The sequence below is a fragment of the Ambystoma mexicanum genome, chromosome 12 (assembly GCF_040938575.1).
Source record: "Ambystoma mexicanum isolate Mex_15411 chromosome 12, UKY_AmexF1_1, whole genome shotgun sequence".
Classification (NCBI taxonomy): Eukaryota; Metazoa; Chordata; class Amphibia; order Caudata; family Ambystomatidae; genus Ambystoma; species Ambystoma mexicanum.
The window spans coordinates 1,068,759,494-1,068,777,782 of NC_090936.1; the positions used below are offsets into that span (position 1 = coordinate 1,068,759,494).

At 44.7% G+C, this 18,289-nt stretch overlaps 1 protein-coding gene across 1 annotated transcript in view; it reads right to left on the reverse strand.

The window, feature by feature from the left end:
* EXOC4 (exocyst complex component 4) overlaps window positions 1-18,289 on the reverse strand; it is a 2,700,837-nt gene that overhangs the window by 3,256 nt on the left and 2,679,292 nt on the right. The gene's annotated exons all lie outside the window — the stretch shown is intronic.

Sequence of the window (18,289 nt, forward strand, 5' to 3'; positions counted from 1 at the left end):
CAATCTGACTAAATCCTCCCTTCGCCCCCTCCAACTAATCCAGAATAGGACTGCAAGACTTATCCTTGGCGTTAAGCCCAGGGATCGCATATCCCCAGCCCTTAAATCTCTCCATTGGCTCCCGGTTGCTGTGACCCTCTACATTATCCACAAGGCTTTCTGGGGGCTGGGACCATGCTACATCCAACTCTCTCTCCCTAAATACATCCCTGATGGAGCCCTTTGGTCCTCTAGTTCCAACTCTCTCCAGACGCTTCTACAAGCAGAGAGTTGGGGGGTAGATCTCTCTTCTGCAAGTTTCTCCCTCTGGAATGGTCTCCCTGCCTTGCTCAGATTTGAGCCAGATCTCCTTAAATTATGGAGCTTCTCAAGACCCTCCTCTTCTCTTCCTCCTTCCCTCTCACCCTCTGCCTTGTTGACTGGCTCCTTCTGATTAATACAGGGCACCAGGCCCACCTCGACAAGTCTAGCCTAGCACTTGGTCTCCCCTGACCACCCCCCCTCCCTGCACTTGCCCTACCGGGCTCCCTCCCCCTGCACTAGTCTGGCTGGACCTGCACCCCTATTGAGCCGACCCAGCCCCATCCTTCACACTTAGCACGTGGACCTTCTCTCTCTGCATTTCCCCTGGCACTTGTCCACCTGGTCTCCCCTTACACTCGCTTAGCCCAAGGGCCCTCTTCCCTCCCTCCCCCACTCTCGCCACTCGGACCTGCACTTCCTTCCCTCATTAGCATTAGCGCATTCCGCTCTGACCAGCACTCCCCCTTCCTCCCCACTCTCCTGCACTTCTTGTTAGTATGTGTGCACTGCTTTTGAATACTAAGCAACTGCATGATAAGGTCTACTGCCTGTAGTGACACTTTACAGCCTGTGCAACGGGGATGTAGCATCCTGTGTGTGATGCGATGAAGATTTCATGTGCCAAAAAATTCTAACATGCTATGAATCTCAAACACGCAGTCATATTTTCTTTACGCTTGGTAATCTGAAATATTACTGTTTATGTTCATATTTGAAAATAACACACATTTGTTCTTAATTACTGCACCATCCTACAGGCCAAAGGAACAGCAGTCCGAGAGAGAAAGCAACAAAGCAAGCCAGTACAGAACAGTATGAAACAATAGCAGATTCTCTGATCTTTACAAAACCCCACATAGGTTGACTGTTAAACCAGATTGCTTTTCAAAAATACATTTAGGATAGTGCATAAAGTGTCTACAATTATTTTTGGACTATGTGTTAGGGTAGCATTTACAGAGCTTCAGCCTGCTCATCAGCTGCAAGAAAACATCCGTCCTCGAGTCCCTCTTTAGGTTAGAGGATGTATCAGCCATTTTCCCTGTGCACACAGGCGGCCTGTGGGAACCCCAAGTAGGTGTTAAAGTCTGGGGTTGAGCCCGGATATACACTTGCCTGAGGGCAATGCTGGCATAGGACGAGATTTGTCCAGCTCAGACAAAAAAAAGTCTCCTTGGATCTCGGATCTGGCTGCCCAATCCAGGGAAATCCATTTGCACTCTATATTTATTTTCAGAACAATCGGATTGCTTAAACCAGTGGTCTTCAAACTTTTTTCGCCTGGTCCCCTAACCCCCTGAGCAAACTGTGGGCAAGCTGGGACCCCCCACAAATGCCAAATTGACAGCAAGTCCAAATGGCTATGAACTATTGCGTGCCATCTCTGCACCCTGCTTCTAGTAAAGTCCCTGGGCTCCCCAACCTGCTCCCATCACAGTCTCTGAACTCCCTCATCCAACTCCTAGCCCAGTCCCTGGGCTCTCCCCACCCAACCACAGACCCTGGGCTCTCCCCACCCTGTTCCCACCACTATCCCATGGCTCCCCCATCCTTCTCCCACCACAGTCTCTGGGCTCCCCCCACCCTGCTCCCAGCACAGTCCTAGGGCCAGCAGCAGCTCGTGAATTTTTTAAGTGGAGGGGCATACATATTTCCCCCTGATATGCCATAGCGACCGAGCGTAGCGAGGGAGCCTCAACCAATCACGGAGCGTTATGGGTTTCGGGGGTTCTCCTCCAGGGAAATTTTTGAAAATAATGGGTTAAAATGATGCATTTTAGAGAAGACTTTTTAAATTAACCTTGTTCACCATGCTTAACTCCCAATCCCTAAGCTTATAAACAAGTATTTCTAGAACAAGTGTTATGTGAGGCAGTAGAAGGAAAGAAGAAGCAACATGTGTACACATCTCTTTGTAGGTGCCCGGGTGAATGTTTACTTATTTAGGATCACTTGTTTTGGACCTGCAATGACAGTACTCTTGCAATATCTGCACAATCACTACTGGATTGTCAAGCACCTAGCATTAGACAGGTCACTACCATTTCAAAACGAAAAGGGTACCTTCACTGTAGGGCTAATCCAAAGGTGTTTCCTGTTTCAGGCACACTTGTCTCGCTCTTGCAATGGCAGACATAGTTCATTCTTTTAGTGATGGTGTCTTGTCCTGAGTGAGGTGCTTTTTTCACACCATACCCACAGCCATCATTACTATTATTTATTGCTGCAGTCGCATTCCTCTCTCATTTGATGGTACTTGTTTTAGTAATATTGCAATGGTCACCTTGCAGTAGTTATATGTAAGTTGCACTTGTGTCAGTCCTACTGAGGATTACCTTTACGTATTGTAGTGGCGGTGTCCTGCATGAGGTATGCTTGTGTCATTCTTGCAATAAAGGACGCATTTCAATATTTTAATGAAGGTGGTTTGTCTTGGTTGAGGTGTTGGTTTTAATCCTGCAGTGTGAGTCGCCTTTTAGTATTGCAGTGCTGGTGTCTATTCCTGTTTGATGCAGGCTTGTTTCAATCCTTCAGTGATGGTCACAATTCAGTATTTTATTCTTCATGTCACGTTCTGGCTGAGGTACCTGTGGGGCACTTTTACTTATGCCCTCTCTTACATTGAGGTGCACTTGTTTTAGTCTTGCATCCATTGTCGCCTTCAATTTTGCAATGCTTGTGTCCTGTGTAAGGTGAATTGATTGTAGTAATGTAGTTGGTGCCACCATCGAGCATTTAACTGATTGTGTCTTGTCTGGTACAAGGCACACTTGTTTCAGTCCCCCCCAGCGGGGATGTCCTCTCTGGTGTGAGTTGAAATCATTTGTCTTCAGCAAATGCCACCTGATGAATAGTGGTGTGTCTGAGCACGTTTCCCCTTTGAAATCTCTGTTGGTAGGAAATGAACGCTTGGCACCATATGGCTGCTTATAAATCACCTATATATAAAACAGCATTCTGAAGTGGCTGCTGGCGACATCAAGTTACAATATAAAACTCACAAATATTTGAACTGGGTGAATAATTCAATAAATGTATCTCTCTTTCCTTTACAATGCACTAACATGCAGTCTTTACGGACCTAAGCTAACATGATTAAACAAATAGCGATAAACCCCACAGGTTTTTTTTTTGTGGAAAGGAGATAGAGTTTTGCAGGCACTACCTCAACAGTGGTATCTGTCCATAAGATGGCAACAGTTGGCGAATCGTGTGAGTACTTTAGCATATGCATGGCAGTGGTTGGCACACTAATAGCTATAAAAGAGACAACAGTGGCATTGCCAAAGCTTGTTTTGTTTGCCATTTTTGGTAACGAAATAAATTGTCAAAGCAGATTTCCATTTTTTTTAAAGCTTTAAAAAAATGTTCATCCCTAGAATCTAATAAAAAAAGAACACAGAAAACAGGAAGCCTTAAATATGTTTGAACAAGCAAATGAATGTGGGTATCTGTAGAAATACCTATCACAGATGCAAATCCCTTGGCTTGCTCAGCAATCACCCTCTTTTTTTAAGGTGCTCTTCAAATTGTCTGCATTTTAAATATCACACTTAACTAATCTTATGGTTTAACAGAACATGCAAGATCCAATGCCCAACAGTGTAGAGAGCTACAATACTGTATTCTGTGGCCATTATACAGTAGTCTAAATCTGGTCTTCAGCAGGCAATTAATATCGTGTGTAATGGCACCATTTACCTGCATACAGAGTCTAGAATCTAGACCCAAAAATAATTACATTTAAAAAAACCCACACTTATTTATTTATTTTAAATTCAGACTGTGGGTGTGCGACACCCTGGACACACTTTGGGCTGTAGGTCTTGAAGTGTTCTCCACTTCCATGAGTCGGATGATACCGCCAAATACCCATTTTCCTATTTTATCCTACCATGAGGCAACACAGACTAATAAGAAACTAATAACCAACTGCATCGCCTTCACCAAACGGGACCTCTCACTCAGTGGTTTCTCCTTTCTCAATGGTAGTCACAGGGAGGCTGGAATAAACAAGTACCTCATGGCAGGGGGGCTTTCATGAGGAGCCTTTTGGCAGTATAAGCAGAGTTGGCCTTAGAGCAGGGCGGGCCAGGCGGCCACCCGGGGCCCACTGCCGTTAGACCCCCGCCACGCCAGTTCCAGGGGGTCTGTCAACGTCTCCCCCGAGCTAGCGTGATGGGAGAAGCCTCGGCAGCCGCCTATTGACATTAAATGCGCTCCGATCTTGGGAGCAGAGCACATTTAATAACAATAGGATGCCTGCAGTGCCTATTGAAGCATTTGGTGCTCCACCCAATCCCCTGCCGCATGACTAGGGGCGCGTAGGGGGAGGGGAGAGGTGCCACATTTTCTGCCCGGGGCGCTGCAGCTTCTAAGGCCGCCCGAGTGTGAACCAATGTGGATGCGGCGCAGGGCTTGACGGGTTGGGCAGGCCGCACAAACACCCATAGGAGGACCACTGGTCACTGCCCGATTGTAGTGTGCCTGTCTGCAGTACTGAGGACCTGTCAGCAGGTGTGAAGGAAGGCGCAGACTGCGCCACTGCTGAGATGGGTGGTTCCAGATGGGGACTAGACACACAGCAGCTGTGGAGCCACTTGTTATGAAGCCAGGTAGTCTTTATTATACATATTTAAATGTATGAATATATGAATATGAAGGTCCAGTTGTGTATAGCACGTCGTACTCACACTTTTTCTCCTTGTAAGCATACATAGATCTAATGATAAAGATACGGTGGCACAACCTTTACCTTCTTGATCTCGATTGCGGATTACAGGAGACCTTAACAATTGGTTTGGAGACTTAAATAACTAACGCCAGAGCAATTTTAGATTCCAAGACCGAGTTGGGTTATGAACGACGAGTATTTTAGCCGACACATTTGACTGGGCATACGCGGGACTGTGTATTTGACAACTCGGGTATTGTTGGGGTTGCCTCTCCCCTTTTTTTCCTCTTTGGACTGACCATGCAGGAATTCCTTTTATAATAAATTTAGATCGTACTGGTGCATTAAGGCCATTCCATACGAATACACAGCTTATTCACAAACGGGCAACCTTGACGCTGGAAGGTCTTGGTCCTCGCCTAGCTGCTTTCACTGCACTGGGTAGAGGCCAAGGTAGTATATCGGGACATTCAGCAGTTAATCATTTGGACCATGGCAAGTTGTTTTGCGCAATTCAAATAAAACAAATGGGTAAGTATTCATTGGAACTTAAAGCGGCTAAAAAGACCACTAACACAGTTAGTGCCTACTGGAGGCAAAATGATGAACAGCAGGCAAAGAATATGTATGGGAAAATTATAGAACTATAAAAAAAATCATAGGGCAAGCAAAAATCACTTTGTACAGCTTTGGAATTTTAAATAATATCAATGGCGCATGCAGCTTTTTTCACATCTCTGTGCAATTCTGAGCTGTTCATTCTCCAATGTTATCACATAATAGAAAAAATAAACACTACACAGAATAATTTGCTTGTTGCATGACCAGCGGCACATGGCCGCATAATGGTGGTTGAGTAGCCACTGGACCTAGCCACAGGCCAGCTTCATTGGCTACTGTGGGTGGCTTGACAGGGTGTGAAAAATGACATTTGGCCATGTCCCAGACACTGTGGTAACAGGCCACGGCTCGGATCAGTGTGTTCTAGTTTGCAGTGATGTCATCTATGATGTCATAAGTTATGTAATCTAAGATGTCATCAGTGTGCTCGTGGACTGCTCAAAGGGTGGATGGGGTGGGTCTCAAAGTTAAGATGGAGTAGCTCCCAGCACTTGCTGCATTTTAAGTGTTTTGCTGCATTAAGCCATCACTTTAACGTCAGGTTTATTGAATTTCAAAGGTTTGGTTGCACTCAACTGCTTCACCTTCACAATCCCAACTAAATATTTCTCACTGTATTTAAGTATACACTCATATTACACGGCCACGGTAGTGGCCATGTAGTTATGGTTAAGTTGCTGTTTCCATAGGAAGAGCACTTTTTGGGCGTCTTATAACTTCGCTCCCCATGGACGAATCCTCACCAAACTTTGCAAAAAAAGTATATGGGCCACTCTGAATCCCTTTTCAAAGTTTGGAGATGTTTGGTGCAGGGGGTCAAAAGTTATAGGGGGGGTCCCAAAACATCTTTTTTTCCCATAGACTCAATGGGGGAAAAACTTTGCGCACGGCTACAGGTCAAACCGCTGGACGGACTGACGAAATCTGCGGCAGGTACAGAGGCTTGGTCCAGAAAGCATGCTTTTGTAAATTTGGTGACCAGCCGTGCAGTATTTTTCTTTCTAATTATCAAAAAGTAGGTCTGAAAAAATTAGTGATATCCATGGCCACTCCGCGGTCACACTTCCTTATTCGTTCCACTAACAAGATACCGATTGGCTAAGGGGCTGGCGTCATGACCGCGGACATGCAACGTCTCTGCCCATTGGCTGCTGCGAAACGTGTTCTGCGTCTGATTGTTTGGATACGACCGACATCTTGGATCCGCCGAAAGCGGAGCAACAACCAGCGTACACATGCTCTATTCATGAAACTCTTTTGCTGTGTCACACAGCATTGGGAAAGGTTCAGACAGTAAGACATGGATGATCAATGCATTTGTTCTGGGGGTCGGTCTTCATGATGTAATTTCTATGGACACCTTGTACGCACAGTAAATGTGGGGTGCAATAACGATAGCACTTCCGTCCATGCAGTGGACAGGAAACTTGTAACTGTTGAAAGCACACGCGTATTGGTAGGCAACATTAAAATTGACAACATGCCGTGAATGCATTCTTTTTTCCGATGGCTATTATTATATTCATTAGTACGCCGCCATGGGTGTCAAATGCTACAGTGGTTGTGGCCAGGGCCTAGAGTCTTGGATGTATGGCCGTCGGCCGAAGGCCAAAGGCCTTACTTCCAAGACTGTAGGCCCTCGCCACAACCACAGCCGCATGTACCACCCATGCATACACCCTTAGTGTTGCGGTTTGATTGTCAAGTTAAGGGGAGTGTGTGCAGTCATGCACCCAAGAACAAAGTGATAAGTACTAGACGTGGAAGCCACTGCACACCCATCCCATGTAAGATCTACAGACATACAGCTAGGAGTGAAGCCTCTGGGCAGAAGCACTGAAGGATAACACATCTATAGAATAACCCCCACTACCACACATCACTGAGGTGGTTGTGGGGGGACCCTGCACTCTTTGCACCCAATAATACGTTAATACCTTCTTAATGACATATGTTCTATGGCCTCCTTGTACGCACAGAAAATGAGGGGTCCAATAAGGCCAGTATTTCAGCCCGTGCAGTACACGGGGGAGTTGTTACAGTTGTAAGGACACGTGTGGTGTTAGGGAACATTGAAATTGACAGCATGCCGTAATTGCTATACTTTTTCCTAAGGTTATTGAATTCATCAGTACGCCGCCATGGGTGGCACATGCTACAGTGGTTTTGGCCAGGGCCTAGAGTCTTGGATGCATCATATGGTTATTGAATTCATCAGTACGCCGCCATGGGTGGCACATGCTACGGTGGTTGTGGCCAGGGCCTAGAGTCTTGGAAGCATGGCCGTCGGCCGAAGGCCTTACTTCCAAAACTCTAGGCCCTGGACACAACCACCGTAGCATGTGCCACCCATGCATACTCCTGTAGTATTGCGTTTCGATTGGCAAGTTGTGTGGAGTGATCTTCTTAATGTGGTATGTTGTATGGCCTCCTTGTATGCACAGAAAATGAGGGGTCCAATAAGGCCAGTATTTCAGGGGAAGTTGTTACAGTTGTAAGGACACGTGTGGTGTTAGGGAATATTGAAATTGACACTATGCCGTAATTGCTATACTTTTTCCTATGTTGTTACTGTTGTAAGGACACGTGTGGAGTTAGGGAACATTGAAATTGACAGCATGCCGTAATTGCTATAGTTTTTCCTAAGGTTATTGAATTCATCAGTACGTCGCCATGGCCTTACTTCCAAAACTCTAGGCCCTGGCCACAACCACTGTAGCATGTGCCACCAATGCATACACCCGTAGTATTGCGTTTCGATTGGCAAGTAGTGGGGTGTACTTCCAGTCTTGGGTGAATGGCCAAAGGCCATGCACCCAAGAACAAAGTTATAAGTACTAGACGTGCAAGCCACTGCACACCCATCCCATGTAAGATCTATGGACATACAGCTAGGAGTGAAGCATCTGGCCAGAGGCACTGAAGGATATCACACCTATAGAAAAACTGCCACTACAACACATCACTGAGGTGTTTGTGGAGAGACCCTGCACTCTTGGGTCAATATGGGTGTGGTGTAATGCACAAGTTGTGTTGACGCCCTAGTGTCTTAGTTACATGGCTGCAGAAGATTGTCCGAAAAGTAAATTTATAAGTAGCTAATTTACAAGGACCATGGTTTTGATATGCAGCGATGGTTGTGGATAGAAACTATACTCCTTGTACCCTGGTCGTAAGGCGTAGGTGGTAGGTTACTCACCGAAGATGCAAGGGCCAGCCTACAGGCACTGCAGCATATTAATACCATAGATTAGGCGTGTAGATTCCCATGTGCAGAAAATGACTGCCAATACACTTACTCCTTACTTTGTTCAGAATCCACATCCATTTTTTAAGTGGCTACCATACTTTGCGGAAGTATCACTTTTTCCATTTCTGTGATGAAAGAAAAAGGTGTGTTGGTGTTTGCATTTTTTGAAAATTTACTACATTGCATAATAGACAGTTAACCTTTTTTTTTACCCTCATATTTAGTTTACAAACCAGTGTACTGTGCATTGCGCTCAGTTTCTGTGTTTGCTTTTCTAATCCTTGGGTCTGGGGAAAAAAATATCCTTGTCGGATGAAAAAAAAAAACCTTTGTTTCCTATGGTACTAACTACTTCCTTGTTTCCTTTGAGTGTTTCCTTCATCTTTCTGATCAATGTTATGTCTGTTGCCTTCCTGCCCATTTTTAACAGTTAGATACCTGTAGGTGTTTTCTAACTGTGCATTTGTTCCTACAGATTTGTGATACGCATTAATTTGTGTCATTGTTATATCCTGTTTCCTTCATCTTTCCCATTAATGTTTTGTTTGTTGCCTTCCTGCCAATTTTTAACAATTATATACCTGTAGGCGTATTCTACCTGTGCATTTGTTTCCAACTATTTGTGATAATTATTTATTTGTGTCAGTCTTCCATCCTGTTGGGTAGTTAGATACCTGTGGGCGTATTCTAACTGTTTGTAGTCTTTCACTTAATTTGTTGACAACCTTGAAGTACACATTATTTCGTACATTTTGGCTTTAAGAACATTAAATATGCATTTGTTGGGTTAGCTGGCAATCTCTGCTTTAGAGTAATGGTGCTATCATTACATTCGAACCATCCAGAATTCTTTTTAATGTATGCAGTGTAGTGACCTGCATTGGTTGTAGCTCCTGCATGGTAGATTATTCCTACTGTTGTAAAGGTTTTCTTTCCAAGTGACACTTGACCGTGTGTGAATCCAGTCAGTTGGCAGTTGTTTTTGGTGCCATCTGTATTATAACGTAGTAGCATAAGTATTATGTAGGCACTATGTGATTGTATCAGTAAGGTGGAGCGATTGTCTGAATTGCAAATACTACATAATCTGCCATGGTTTGCATTTTGTACAAGTTGCTGAAATGGAATGCTCTCACAATTTGGTATGGAAACATACACAAATCGCTCATTTGTGATTTCTTCCTGTATCACTTTGCTACAGAGAGTGCATGTATGTTTCCACATGTACGAAATCTGGAAGATTTCATTTACAGGTATGCTTTTGTTTTCCAATACTAATAGTATGTACATTAGAAATTCTTGTGGATCTTCTCGTGAGTTCATAGTGAATCTCACCATTCCAGCACAGTCGTCCAATTGTTGCCTTACTCCATGAACACTGTATGTGTTGTCAGGATTGCTTGTTGCATTTATATGCAGCACTAACATTTGCAAACACAATTGGTCTGTACTGTGGAGGTAAATATTGTTAACAATTGGTGGCAATTGAAATAGAATATTCATTGCTACATTTGCATAGCAACTTAACCCACTTTCATTTGCAAATTTAAATGGCCCAGCAAGCTCTGTATCTGAGTGCATTTTTCGGTTTTTCTGTTGCTGCTTTGCCGACGTCCCTGGTTTACATTCCTTAATAGGTTGTTCTATGTTTGTGGCAATTTATGAAACTTTACCTTCTTTTCTTAGCAGAATTTGCTGTTGAATTCTGATGCATTTCTGTTTCATTTACTTTTCTTTTACCAAGTTTCACTTTATCTGGAACAGGGTATTGTTTCAGATGAGGGGTGTACAGTGAACGCAATCTATTGTATTCTAGAATGCAAGGAATATCAGCATTGACTTTACTTGAATCAAAGTTTATTAGCAATAGACCGTCAAGTGTACGTAAGCGTGATAATGCTACGTAGCTCATGCCTTCCTTAAACACTGTTTCCTATATCTATCAATGCTTTGTCTAGGGTAAGACCTTGGGATTTATGAATGGTAACTGCATATGCAAGAGTTAGAGAAAATTGCTCTCTACGTACATACATGTCTTTGAAGAGAAGGAATCGAGCGCCCTATCCTTTTCACTTCTGAAACTTTATCAAAGCAAATATTTACAAACTGAATGTTGCTATCACGTGGGTATGATTGAAAGCCAACAACAGTGCCCAGTGCTCCATTAACTAGCCCTCAAGGTTACGTTTAAGCATTACTCGACAATTTAAGGATAATTTCAGTATTTTTTCAACCCAGCTGTGTTGGAGATTACATTTTCTAAACTATTTAGTCTTGCTGTGGCTTGCTCACACATGGGTACTGTCATACGCTGTACGTCTAGTTTGTCTGTGGCGCTAATTTCTATTATTGGTTGCATTTCTTTCTTTAACATTGTTTCATTGAATTTGAAACAGCTTGCAAGAGTTGGCATTAAGGCCATACAATTGACATTTTTGTGCGCTATTTGTTCCATAACATCAGTTGTACATGCATTATCGCCATAAAGTGCATGTTTATGCCGGTTTTTCAATACAACTTGTGCTTCTTGCGATAATACACCAACTCTAATACTTTTTAAAATGTTGGCATAAGTGAGATCTGCAGATTGCTGCATGTTCTCAGTTAATTCTCTGTATTGGAAATGTTGTCAATAGTTAACATTACCTATGCTACCAACAGTTTTCCGGCAGAGTTTGTGGCCTAAGGTTTTAAAAATCCGTTCACCTCTCACTGGTGTCAATTGTAGAAGATCTCTGAAAACGATAATGTGTTTCCCTGCAAAGAGTTCTTCTTTATTATTTTTAAGTACTTCTTGTAATCTAAGATGAATCAAAGCCTACATTAGGTTGGAGACCATGCTCACTTCATCTATTAGTGGCATTTTCATTTGTTTCAATACTCTACGTAATTCCATTGCAGCTTCTGCAGAAAGTTGGTAGTAGTCTAATTTATTTTGATGCTCTACTGGAAGCAGTAGTAATCGGTGTAAAGTCACACCGCCTATGTTGTAGGCAGCTAAACCTGTGGGGGCCGTTACAACAGCTGACAGTTGGTTGTTTGTCAATTGTTGAAGGAACTTGCTGATGATTTTGATTAAGAATGTTTTCCCTGATCCAGCTTCACCACTGACGTACAGCAGTATAGGTTTGTAATTTTGACAGGTACATTCTTTATTTTCGTGTTGTACACCATGTACAATTTGTTTTGTTACGTCTCCAAAAATGGTGCGCTGATCGTTGTTAAGTTTTGCTTGTTGTACAGTTAAGTATTCTGTATCTTCTTGATACTGATACATGGTGTTTTCTACTTCTGCCATAGCTACTTCAGCCTCATTTGCTATTAGTGGTTGTCCTAGTGGTTCTTGACTTCCTGTTACAGAAGGTTGACTATTGTCGGAAGAGTCCTTATCTAGTTGGGCCTGAAGTTCTTCTTCCTGTTGCTGCTCATTGTGTATCATTGTTTTGTACTGCGTAAAGTTCACATCAGTGATAGTGCTTTCATTTGCTTTGAAAGAATCTTCATAGCAGTCATAATTATCTAGTATGTCTTCCTCTTTTCTCCATGGTTTGAAAAGTTGTAAAAGAGACATGTAATATAGTTCTTTCTGTTGAGGAGTTTTTAATGACAATTTTACATGATTAATTAAGCTTCGTTTGGTAAGTTTCACTAAGCTCCCTTCACAATCAGTCACTATATATCTACGTTTGCTTTCATCGTGTTTTACATTATTTTTGTATGCAACGTTTTGAGCTATGTGGTATAGACACATGCTTTCCAGAGTGGTACTCCTGTTCGGATAGTATGTGTCCAGTAAATTGTTTTTTAGAATGTCTTGGCTGTTGGGATCATTTCTGGCAATTGTTTCTATGTCCTCATATGATTTTAGCACTCTTTTTCTAGATTTTGCAGGACCAAGACTGAGCCATACTATGTGTATTGCTCTCCCCAGAGTGCACGGAAAAAAACGTAAATCACCAATGCAATTACAGAGCAAATACTTTGAACACAGATAGGCGCAATAACTCACAACCACACACTCTTAGAAGATAATCAGCTCTTATACGGCTATTTATTCAAAGCTTAGAAGCAACCAATAATAACATAGAAATAACTCACAGAAGTAATATGGACATAAATCACAAAAGAAGCAAAGAATTCAAAAGGAAATACATCACCGTGAGCGTAACAGGATTCCTCATCTCGCCCAGAAGCGGCTGGAAGACCCCGGGAACAGCCAGACCGAGAGTACCACAGCTCACAGGAGTGCCGGACGTAAGCGTCCTTCTCCGGCTGAAGTCTCACCTGACCACCTCCGGGTTTCCGCATATATACACACTCGACAAAGGGGAGTCAATTCTCGAACCTTCTGGAAATTGCACTTGCGCAGTTGATGAGCAGCCGTCGGTTGCCAGCTGGGTCAATCGAGAGCTACCCTCAAGGAGCAGAGTGCCTCCATTCTCTAAAAACACGCTCCGCGGAGAACAGTACCAAACCATAACAATGTTAGCTTTCCCAGCAAAAATGTCCTTGACCGCATACCAGGTTTGGAAAGCATGTTTTTCTCAGCACCATGAATCTAACACTCAGCAAAATGGGTGCAGCTTTTCACTGCGGCATGAAGTAAATATCCATCATGGCTCCGAGCGCTCCCAGAATGCATTGCGCACCAGCGCCATTTTAGTTCAAGCATAACACTATGTTGTCCGATTTTCCATACAAAGCAGTGCCGGTTAAACGATCTGCTGCTTCCTAGGCCCCACCTTCTCTATGAGAGAGCATTTTTATGCCTAGGCTGTACAATTTATGTGATAATGTTTTGTCTGATGCTAGGTCATCCCAGAGGTCTTGAAGCTCTGTTTTTTCTGCTTTTGTTAAGTTAAGTAGGCTGTAACATATCGTGCAACAGCAGTTGAATTGTCTGCAATGTACTGCACATCTATGTTTGCATTCCATAAGAGGGCAATGATTGCATTGCAATCATTGATATGGGATACATTACTCACCGTAATCGTATTCCTGATGCTTGTATCTGCTTAGATTCACATGCTGTGCATAGGCCGACATCTAGTGGAAGCTGCGGAGTATTAGTTTTTTTTTCCGAAACTTGAAAAAATGGGCGTCGACACAGGCGTGCCAGTAATACTATACCTAGTGTGACGTCCACTGTACCCATGATCCCTCACGCGTGAAGGACCCTCAGATTGTATTTTTTCTGACATGAGGTAGCATGAGGAGAAGCGTGAGTACAGATGATCCAAGCAGATAGAAAGCAAGGTAAGACTACCAGCATCCATGCGCCTTCGCTCAGAGGGGTGGAAGGGTGGGTCGCATGTGAATCTAAGCAGATACAAGCATCAGAAATACGATTACGGTGAGTAATGTATCCCTTCTGAGGCTTGTGGAATCTGCTTAGATCACATGCTGTGCATAGATTAGCGAGCAGTACCTGAAGAAGGAGGTGGGATGTGAGAAGGGTCATGAGCAAATAAATGTCTTAGAACCGCTTGTCCCACTTGGGTATCTGTCTTGTAATGGGTGTCAATGCAGTAGTGCTGAGTAAAAGTGTGAATAAAGCTGCAAGTAGCTGCTTTGCAAATGGTGTCAAGGGGGACATTTGCAATGAAAGCCAGAGTGGCCCCAATGCCTCTTGTAGAGTGGGCTCTTGGCGTGAAAGGCAGAGTTATTTCAGAAAGGGAGTAACACAGCTGGATACAGTTAATAATCCACTTAGAGATGGCACCTTTAGAGACGCGATCCCCCTCTCTGCCTGTAGCTACGGAGACAAACAGTTGGTCTGTTTTCCTTAGCAGTCTGGTCTTGTTTACATAGTAGAGGACCGCCCTACGCACATCTAGGGTGTGTAGTTTCACCTCAGCCGAGCTCTGTGGGTCTTGGAAGAAAGCTGGAAGCTCGATGGACTGGTTCACGTGGAATTTAGAAATAAACTTAAAATTTAGGTGAGAACCTAGGGTGTGTGCGTAAAACCAGTTTATCTTTATGGACAGTAAAGAAGGGATCTTGCACTGACAGAGCCTGAATTTCACTGACCCTTCTTATAGATGTAATTGCTACTAAGAAGGCCGTCTTATAAGTCAGGTGTTTGAGACTGCTTTTATGCATGGGCTCGAATGGGGGGTGCATGAGTTTAGATAGCACCATGTTAAGGTCCCATCCTGGTGGTGGGTTTGAAATAGGAGGGTGAAGCCTCTTTACCCCTTCCATGAAGGCTTTAACTACTGGTACTTTCCACCACAACACCTTGTTATGGGAAATGGTGTATGCCGACAGAGCTGCCAGGTGTACTTTCAGTGAGTTAAAAACCAGTCCTGCATCCAGCAGGTGGAGCATGTATGTAACAATAGTGGAAGGAGTGCAATCAACTGGGTTGATTTCTTTATTCTGGCACCAGATAACGAATCTCTAACATTTGTCAAAGTAGCAGTGCCTCGTGTTTGGCTTCCTAGATTCTTTTAGGATGTCCATACACCTCTGTGGTAAATTGAGATGTCTGAACTCTATGACCTCAGGAGCCATGCTGCCAGGTTCATTGAGTTGGGTTGAGGATGCACTGTTTGACCTTGGTGCTGGGACAGTAGGTTGTACCAGGCCGGAAGTTTGATGGGTTCGCACACCGCTAATCTGCGTAAGTGTGGGAAGCACGGTTGTCTAGCCCACATGGGAGCAACCAGGACGAGCGTCATCGATTCTCTGTTCATCTTGTTGACCACCTTCCTGATGAGAGGAGTTGGTGGAAAAGCGTACGCAAACATTCCTGACCAGTTCATCCACAGGGCATTCCCCTGGGAGTCTGGTTGGGGGAACCTGGATGCAAATCCTGGGCATTGTCTGTTTTCCCTTGTGGCGAATAGGTCTATAGTAGGGAAACCCCACTGAGAGAAGATATCTTCTACGACTTCTCTGTGTAGACACCATTCGTGTTCCTCTGGGAGGGGGTCTCTGCTCAGAGCATCCGCTAGAGAATTGAGATCCCCTGGAACATGTTGCGATGACAGGAAGATGTTCCGTCTGAGTGCCCATCTCCAAAATTTCTGGGCAAGCTTTGACAGATTTGGCGAACGAGTCCCTCCTTGCTTGTTCAAGTATAACATGGCTGTAGTGCTGTCCGTCCGACACATTTAGCAGGTAGGGCTTGAACGCTTGAAGCGCTCTGAATACTGCCAGAAGCTCTAGCAGGTTGATGTGATTCTTGGCCACTGAGTGAGACCAGGGACCCTGAGCTGTGTGGTGGAGATGATGAGCTCCCCACCCTGTCAGGCATGCATCGGTTGTGACTACCGCCTATATCTCGGCATCGTAAAAGGGTTTCCCCTTGGACAGATTTTCTCTATTCCAACATTGAAGGCTTTGTACAAGTGTTGGCGAAACGACCACTAGATCGTCCCACTGACCACTTGGATGAGACCACTGTTTCGCCAACCATTCCTGCATGGGGCGCATGCGCAGGCGCGCGTGGGGGACCAGGTAAATACACAACGCCATCATGCCCAGCAAACGCATTGCTTTGCGTACCGTTATCTGGCGACCGGACTGATATTGCGGAATTTGCAGCAGTATATGCCGAATTCTTTCCTCGGAAGGAAAGGCCAACCCCTCTTGAGTGTCTAGGATATCTCCTAGGAACTGTTTGGAGGTGCTTGGCACCAGACTTGACTTTTTCTCGTTTATTGAGAAGCCCAATTCGAAGAGGAGGTCGAATGTCCTTTGAATGTTTGTTCTGCAAATAACTGGGGTCTCCCCCATGATGAGCCAGTCGTCCAGGTAAGGGTACACCGGGATTGCTTCCCTGCGTAGATATGCTGCCGCCACCGCCAGTACCTTGGTGAATACCCTTGGAGCGAAGCTATCCGAAGGGCAGTACCTTGAACTGGTAGTGCCAACTGTCCACCTTGACGTGCAAGTACTTTCTGTGCGCTGGGAACATGGAAATATGAAAATAAGCATCTTTCATGTCCAATGTTGCCATGTAATCCCCCTTTCTTAGGAGGGGGGTTTACCTCTTGGAGAGTAGTCATGCGAAATTTCTGGGGCTTGACATACTTTGCAGGCCGTAAGTCCAATACTGGGCGCATTGTCAAATCTTTTTTTGGCACAAGGAAGTAAGTTGAATAAATACCCTTGTTTACCTGGTGTCCTGGGACGAGTTCTATCGCGTCCTTTGGTAGCAGATTGACGATCTCCTCGAGGAGGATCTTCTGGTGGTCCAAAGAATGTATTTTTTGTCGTGGAGGATAGTTCCAGGGATGCTCTAACCGTTCTATGCAGTACCCTGCGGATACTGTGGACAGCACCCATCTGTCTGATGTGATCCCTTCCCAAACTTGGGTGAAGTTGGAAATGCGTCCCCCTACTGGGGTTGCGTGAGAAGGGACCCTGAACGGAGCGTCACTGTTTTGGTGGAGGCATGCCGCCGCCTCTACTGGGGTTGCCTCTACCTTTACCACATCCTCTTATTACCCCTGCCATAACCATGGGTAGACTGCTGGTTGTTATTGTTCCATGGTGTACCCTGCCTCTGGGAATAGTTAGATATTCTTTGGGAATTTTGTCCGCATGGGCGACGAAAATTGCCATTCCCTCTTTGATTAGGGGGTTTATTGGTGTTGGCCTAGGGATTTGAGTGTCTCATACTCATCCTTGGCATTTATCAGCACGTCCTCGACCGCCTTACCAAACAACAGATCCGGCTCCACCGGTTTATCTAACAATGATGCTTGGGTTTCAGCCTTGAATCCAGACTGCCGTAACCAAGCGTGTCTCTTGATAACAGACCCTTCTGCTATCAATCTGCCGGCGTTATCCGCGGCATCAAAGGTTGCTTTTAAAATGCAACCGGACACAGCTCTTCCCTCTGTGGAAACTCGTGCCAATTGGCTCTTTAAGGGTTCTGGGGCGGAGTCTATGAGTGCCGCGACTTCTTCCCACTGGTGGCAGTTGTAACTGGCCAACAGGGTGGAGGAGTTGGCAATCCTTGCCTGGTAGGCGGAAGTGGAGGCTAAATTCCTGCCCAACCCATATAGTTTCTTGCTCTCCTTGTCGGGAGGAGCTGCGGACGATGACAAGGGTGTTCCCGCCCTCTTACGGGTGTTTGTAACTACCAGGGAGTCCGGCTTCAGATTCCCCCTTATGTATAGTGGGTCTGATTGGGCTGCCCTGAAAAGTGTCTCAATCCTTGGGTTCACTGCCCTCGTGAGGTTGGGATTTATAAGTGAGGGGTCTATTCTCCTCTGAATAGACTTAAGGATAGGGATGGCCTGCGCAACAGGTCTCCTTTCTCCTACTAACTCCTCAGCAAAGTCTCTCTCTTCCTGAGCACCCTGGGTGTCAATGTGGAAGTGTTCTGCCGCTCGGGACAGAACTTCATTCAGGAGAGTTTGATTGTCGACAGGGGAGTCGGTAATCGGGGGTTCTTTCTCTACCGGGGAATCTACTCTGTAGGT